The 7,500-nt window shown below is 43.6% G+C and overlaps 1 protein-coding gene and 1 long non-coding RNA gene across 8 annotated transcripts in view; one reads left to right on the forward strand and one right to left on the reverse strand.

The window, feature by feature from the left end:
• Positions 1–115, reverse strand: part of LOC135115212 (uncharacterized) — a 26,307-nt gene extending 26,192 nt beyond the window's left edge. Inside the window, exon 1 of the long non-coding RNA XR_010275869.1 lies at positions 4–115. This is a non-coding gene — a long non-coding RNA (uncharacterized LOC135115212). The remainder of the gene's footprint in view (positions 1–3) is intronic.
• LOC135115210 (uncharacterized) overlaps positions 1–7,500 on the forward strand; it is a 52,146-nt gene that overhangs the window by 25,360 nt on the left and 19,286 nt on the right. The window lies entirely within an intron of this gene.

Raw genomic sequence — 7,500 nt, forward strand, 5'->3', positions numbered from 1 at the left:
TACCTCAGTCATCCCTTGACTCAGTTGACGCCCGGCGGCAGAGGCCCATTTTCTCTGAAGCCACGGAGTTCACAGGGTTCACAAGGAGGGCGAGGCTGCGGGACTAGAGCGGGCGTGCGTGTGGCAATACGGAACCATGGAAAGAAATAAAAGGGGAAAAAAAAGTATGTCATTGATAAGACTGAGTAAAAAATAAATAAATAAATAAATAAGAAATAATACTGTAAATATGTAGATAAGGATAGAGTCAAAACACGAGAGGCGTGAAGGGGGAAGAAAATGGTGAGTGACAAAACAGAAATGTGAGGAGGAAGAAGAGGAATGAGTGTTAAGAAATGATGATAAAACTGGAATGTAGAGCTGAGATACGAAGAGGCTAAAGCAAGGAGAGCATGAAGGCTGAGGAGATGATGAGTGAGGGACAGTGAGTAACAAGGAAGCTGATGAAGGAACGTGACCCGGACAGCAAATGAATAATGTTTGTCAAGTAGAAGGAAACAGAGAAAGAAGATGTGGCAACGTGCACGACCTGAAGCATCACTACTTGTACTTTTCCTTCCTCATCCCGTGCCTGCCTGCTCTCCTCCACTAATCCACACTGCGTCGCCCTCCACCCTGCACTGCTTATTTACTCATGTCCCACGCGCACTCTCCGCTGCACACTACATCCACTGCCTCGTCCACCAACCCTCCTCCTCCTCATCCCATAGTCCATCCTGCGGCCTTGACTCGCTGGCTGCTTGTTTCCTGTCCATCACTATCCCCTTCACTTAGTGCTTTGCGTTGTTCAACCTTCATTTTCTCCTGAGCTCTCCTCCCTCACCCCTTCCTTTGCCTTGCCTTCTTTAGAGTGGTGTCTTGTGTTTTACCATGAAACTGCTTTCGTGCTTTTTTTTTTCGATCATATTTCATCGTATCTTTAGTATTTTTGTTTCCCCGTAGTTTTGCCGCGTGGCGCCGTTTTATCCCGTTGTTGTGGCGTTTAGAATGAAGCAATTAATATCACTTCTTGTCTAACGCCCCCTGCTGCCCATCAGTAAGAGGAATGGCAGGTGTGAGACTTCCTGCACCGTCCACACTGTCACGAGTTTCACAGACAGCAGCAGACCACAGCCTTTGATCTGTAACGCCTTGTCATGTCATAAGGACCGTTTTCAAAAGGCAAAGAGATTACTTTTCTATCTCAAGAGTATTTTTTCGAATAATGAAACAAAATATTTGTTGAACCTCCCCAAAAACTTGAAAACCCTCACAACTTGTACTAGAGGCTGCTACAGGCGGTCGAGGATAGACACCAAGACGCTTGCAAATATCCATATCCCAGTGAAGCCGCGTGGTGTGTTCCTCTGTGTCTGCGACAGTTATGCACTTGTTGTCTCCTTGCATTAGTGAAAGGAATGTTCTCATACGCAAGTGCACCTCTCGTGTGTGTGTGTGTGTGTGTGTGTGTGTGTGTGTGTGTGTGTGTGTGTGAGTGTGTGACCGCTAGCCTTCGTGTACAGGGAAACCACTTCTCCACTCATCATCTCCCAATGTATCGTGGTCACTTTACACTCATTTTTCTATTCTCTGCTTGTGTACTTTGTTTTATTCAGTCCTTGTGTTGTTGTGTACTTTCTCTTCTCTTGTCAGTGTTTACTCAGGTTTAACAGGAAGGTGTGTGTGTGTGTGTGTGTGTGTGTGTGTGTGTGTGTGTGTGTGTGCTGGGTTTGACTTTACGAATTTACGAAACTGTTTAAGGCTCATAAATCTCATAATAAAAGTGTCTGTGATTAATATTCACCTCAGTCAAGCTCCCTACATTCATTTATTTAAAGAACCCTTGCTAAAACTGCTCTATAACTTCATGACAATACGCGATTATGTGCTGAAAGAAGATTGAGTAAATGGAGACAAAGCTAGTATAGTTGCCCCGAGTAAAGCTGCGAATCGTTTTCTGTGGTGAGCGGTCGGGGACGAAAGATAGTGAAAACGGGCGTTTCTCTCCTCTAGGACGAGCAGTGACCGACAACTCAGTTATTCCATGTGTACAGGGAAGTTTTGGGCCTCACTAAGTACATGACAATAACAACAAGAATATTCAAGTATCAATGTTCTCTCTCTCTCTCTCTCTCTCTCTCTCTCTCTCTCTCTCTCTCTCCACTATCCCATCATCTTTCTCTCTTTTTCATTTTTTTTTGTCCGTTTTCTTTATACGAGCAGTCATTGGGTGTTGTTTTTCACTCTGGTGTCATGCTGCTTAATTTTGCGATTATTGTTACACATTATTAACATAGTCATCGCTCGTGTCGCCTCCATTTTCCTTATTCCTTCTACCTCATTATCACGCTCTTGTTTCATTATTTTCCTTCTTTCCTTTCCATCTCTCTCCTTTTTTCCTCCTTGTCACTCTCGGTCTCAGCTTCCTCCCATCTGTCACTCTATTCCTCTCTCTCTCTCTCTCTCTCTCTCTCTCTCTCTCTCTCTCTCTCTCTCTCTCTCTCTCTGTTATCTACCTTACAATTCTCACCTCTTTCCCTTCACTGTTGCCTCTCCTCCCATTCTTCTCTCCTTGCCCCTCTTCCTGCACTTCTCAGTTCTCTTTCGCCTCCATATTCGTGGGTGGGCAGCCCGGCGCTAACAGCCACAGACAGGCTACCATACATGTCCCTTCTCTAGCATCATGAGTTGTGGCGGCGGCTCCAGCAGTCTTCCCAAGCGCTCCTCACGCTGGCGGGAACTACTGGCCGGAATGGTGAGGGCCCCGCAGCGCCACAGGTGTATTAAGACTCGGGAGTGCGAGCTTTCCTTGTATCCTGATGTGGTTGGGTTGCAGCGTTTGTAGGTACACGTTCCCCTGTTCTGTTTTATGAGCTATCATGACTGTTGTTACTGTTACTGTGACTGAAGCCAAGCAAGGGACGAGAGTTAGGAAGCTTGGAGAGGCTGGAGTGTCAAGAACTGTGGTCGTTTTCACTTGGGTTTTCTTTTCTTTCCATCTGGTTGTGACAGCTTCCGTTGGAGACTTGTGCCTTCTCCCCACACGAGTGTCACCAACAAGGGACAAGGAAAAGAAGGGAAAAGATATGTAATGGGAAGAAGAAAATATTTATATGGTAAATGCTACTACGGTCAATGATTTTTCTTTTAAATGATTGCAAACTTTTATTACTTGGCAGTGAACGCTAAAACATCAAAATTTGTGTAGCAACAGTTTAAGTTTAATAGCAATATACAAGGAAATGTAGTTAACATGCACCAACGGTAGACTGACGTTACTTGTGTGTCAAAGGTGAAGAAATCTCTGGATCTGAGATAACCTGACAGCGAGTGAAGGGTGAGGGACCATTGATCTGGCAGTGTACAGGGACGCCGCCTCAGCGACGCCTCAGAGCCAACACGCAATGGAAGAGCAACATTTCCTGCAATGAAGCGTTTGTGTTCTTGCACCTTTTTCACTCAAAAACTTGCACCACTGACACTGTCGCCGCTCCAGTCATCACACCATCACAGCCACAACAGTTACAAGTTCACCTGTCCATATGCACCACATTTATTGCCACAACTAATGCCATGTTCACTACCACACACACTGCCACTGCTAAAACCACCTTCAGCACCACCACCACCAACAACAACAAGCACATTTGATGCCGGATTTCAAAGCAGACATACCTCCACATAAAGGTGATTTTAAATACTACAAGACAACTACCACGCTACTGTCGAAGAATCCGTTTTTCGTGATGGCGTCAGTCAGAGATGGTAGTGGGCATCCTGAGTCAGACAGAATTCGGTTGGCATTTCTACTTTTACGTTTGTTTCCAGGACAGGACATTACCTGCGCCCATCGCGTGTGACTGACGGTCCCCCCCACCGGTCAAATATACGAGTAAGGCCACAGAAAAGAAAACGGTGAGGTGTCCTGTTGTGTGAAGGTATTTACTAGTCAGCTGCATCCAAAAATGTGGCAATACTGAGTCTTCTCTTTGTCTGAAAACTTGCTTACTTTTCCGCATTCAAAGTTCATCCATTCTCTCACTGAAAAGCATTCCCCCCTCCCCGCTCTCTCTCTCTCTCTCTCTCTCTCTCTCTCTCTCTCTCTCTCTCTCTCTCTCTCTCTCTCTCTCTCTCTCTCTCTCTCTCTCTCTCTCTCTCTCTCTCTTTCAGTGTCCCTGTGTGTTTGTGTCTTTAATGGCGTTGAGGGCGTGCGTTGTGGCTGCTCTCTCTCCTCACTCTGGCCAAAACTAGACCAAACTTCACAAAACTGGCATAAAGAATAAAGTGAAAATAAAATGACAATAAACAAGACATAAACACAAGGCAAACAACAGCAAATAACGAAATGACAACACGGCGGTTCGATCTTGATCTTGATGCTACAGGTGGTTCGGAAATACTCCAGAACCAGGCCTTTATAACTGCAGCTCCTGTAGGAAAACGGAAAATAATGGCAAACAGAAAAACAGGCATCATGTTTCACACCACTAATTCCTACTACATCTAGCGCGACACGTTTTGTCTTTCACAGCCTCAATCATCCTGTCATTCGTCTCCTCACACCGTCCTAGCAGCAATGCCATCCACTCCCTTCCTGTCTTCTCCACTCTGACGTTCCCCAGTTCCCTCAGCACCACTTGCGTCATCTCATCGCTGTGTCTGGCATACTTCACACACTCCAGCACTACATGCCCCACCGCCTCATCCTCTCCCATGTCACACACCTGGCACACTTGAGTCAATGTTTGACTCAAGTTTAGGTACACAGCAGCAGCAGAGGTAATGTGCAATAGGCGTCTGATATATATATATATATATATATATATATATATATATATATATATATATATATATATATATATATATATATATATATATATATATATATATATATATATATATTGTAGTGTAGTACTGAACTTAGTGAGGAATGGTGACATGGGCTTCCATGTGTTATATATGCAAATGCATGCTTTGACTATATTTAAACAGAAGTGCATATTTATCACTTTTTTTTCCTTAACACTTCATATTTTTGTTTTAGTTTTTGTGTGTTTATGATGAATATTGTATATGTAATAGTATCTTAATCATAATTTCTTGTAAGTCTCATAATGAGCAATTTAAAACAGATTATGAGAAGGATTAGGGCGCACACTTGGTAAGTGGCAGTCCTACACTCAGTTAACACGGTGTAAGGAGGTGTATTGGTGTAAGGAAGTGTATTGATGCTTTATACACCAAAAAACTTGTCTGGCTGTTTTCTTTCCATATTGCAGAAGTAGCACAGTCCCACTCTGAGCTGATGTAAGGCATGTACCGGTGGGTTTCTGTCTTGTTAAGTAAAGGATTAGGTTAGTGCGTAGTGTTTGCCTCTTTAGTGCTTCATAGAAAACTGCCACTCAGCCACAACTCTTATGTAAGTCTTTGTAGTACACCGCTGCACAAAACTTATGTTACTTCCCTGTAGATTCTGTTTGTATTTTATTCCAGCATGCTCAAGCCCACGGGTGATTTCTTTCATTGATATGCAGGCCTCACGTACACTTCATTCTTTGTCAGTGTCGTACTGTATTCGCGGTGATCAGTGAACTGCTGGCTGAGGCAGATCTAGTCTTCTCTTGGGGACTTCTTGTCTGCATGCTGACAGGTTGGATCAGCAGAGGAGCCGACACCGCACAGCTCGGCACTCTTTCCCTGTGCCTGAGCAACACTGCGCTGACACGTCTGTCCGATGCAGGGAGGAGACAGCAAGCGAGAGGCGAGGCTTGGCGCAGTTTTGACATGTTAGGCAGTTAGTGTTCTTGATTAGAGTAAATACACTTGAGAAAAGTAATATACGTAGAGGAAAGATTTTCGGTTCAGGTTTCCTATGAGATGAAAGTAAAATGCATGTAGAAAGGTTTGTGTTAGCAATTGTAGATGCAGTTATGGTAGAAAGTTTGTGGGAAAGAGAAATTGCTACATGTGAAGTGTCTTGTTGGGGCAATGGAAGTAAGTGGAAGGAAGGAGAGGCTTTGCTGAGTTTAGCCTTGTCTGAGTATTACTGTACGTGATTAGGATAAAGAGTTGTGAAATTTTTATTTATTTATTTTTTTTACACATATTTCAATAGTTCTGGAAATAATACCTTCATATATAGCATATAACATGGATGGTGTATTTCACTTGTTAATTTTGAGAGTAATTTCTATAGTGTGCGTCCTTTACTTTCCGTTTTCTCTCACGGTTAAGGCTTCCTATCGTTCTCTCTCATGGTAGACTATGGTATCTCGCCTCGGGTCGGTTCACCTAACAAACTTTACACATTTTCATTCTTATCTCAGTTATATTTGTGTACTTTGTCATTGCTAAACTGGTGTATACCTTGAAAGGACACTACTAATGTGCCATGTGTATAATCCCGTTGAAAAAAGTAGCCTGTTATGTTTACGAATTCAGGTTTTTTTTTTTTTTTTCCTCTGAAAGTCCACCAGACTGATACACTTAGATGTGAAAGGAGTGGTTGTAACACTCTTAGAGGGCTTGGATACCATCTAACATAGTTCCACAACAGAGGGGTACCAAGCAATCCTTCGCGTGAGGCCCCAGGATGCCAGAAACGGCCCCGAGGAAAGAATACTGGGTGACTTGTGATGTCAGAGTAAAAAAAAATCAATAAAGGAGAGGAAAGGAAAGCTTCGAGTGAGGTTAGTTAGTAAATGCAGTAAAAATATAAGAAAGGAACAGCTGGTAAGCAATAGGTCTTCTGATCCTGCCAGTGGAGGGAAGTGGAGAGGGAGAGAGAAGATCCTTGCAGATTCCACATACTCAGTAAAGAAATTTGACGGAATAAAGTGAGTGTAGTAGACTAACACGAGAGTAGGAGAGGCCAGCCAGAGATGAGAGGAAGACAAGGAGAGGAATTGTTTGCCGACTTGTAGAGTTTTCAACGGTGAAGAGATTGCAATGGGCAACTAATGGTAAGACGAGAGACACCGCGAAGGATGAAGGAACTGGACGAGTGAAGAAAAGTGAAGAAGAGAGAAAGTCCTTAGAGATTTCTGATACACACTGTAGACTTCCAGAAGATGAAGGGGCTGTGATGGATAACTGAAGGGGGACATGAAAGGATGGACGAGTGAAAGGCAGTGAAAGAGAGAGACATTGCTTAGAGATCTCATCATTTTATAGGGAACTTGAATGCAGAGAGAGAGCGAGAGACGCTGGCGGGAATGAAAGACACAGATGAACGAGATGTGAAGACGATAAGAATTGCTTGTATATTAAGCAGACTTGATATTGTGTAGTAAGCAGCTACAATGGCGATGGATGTGTGGAAAGAAGCAAAGAAGAGATAAATGCCTTAGATCTCAGTGTAAGAGAGTTCCTATGGAATGAAGTGACTGAGGGACTCGATCCAGTAAGACAGGAGTGGCGACGGGCAAGAAAGAATGCTGTGGCTCAGTGACACTTCGTCGTTACCTGCAGGTTACTGAGATGTATTAGAGAAAGCTGACAAGGTGAAGTGACTCCATTAGT

The sequence above is a fragment of the Scylla paramamosain genome, chromosome 29, assembly GCF_035594125.1.
Source record: "Scylla paramamosain isolate STU-SP2022 chromosome 29, ASM3559412v1, whole genome shotgun sequence".
NCBI classification, from domain to species: Eukaryota; Metazoa; Arthropoda; class Malacostraca; order Decapoda; family Portunidae; genus Scylla; species Scylla paramamosain.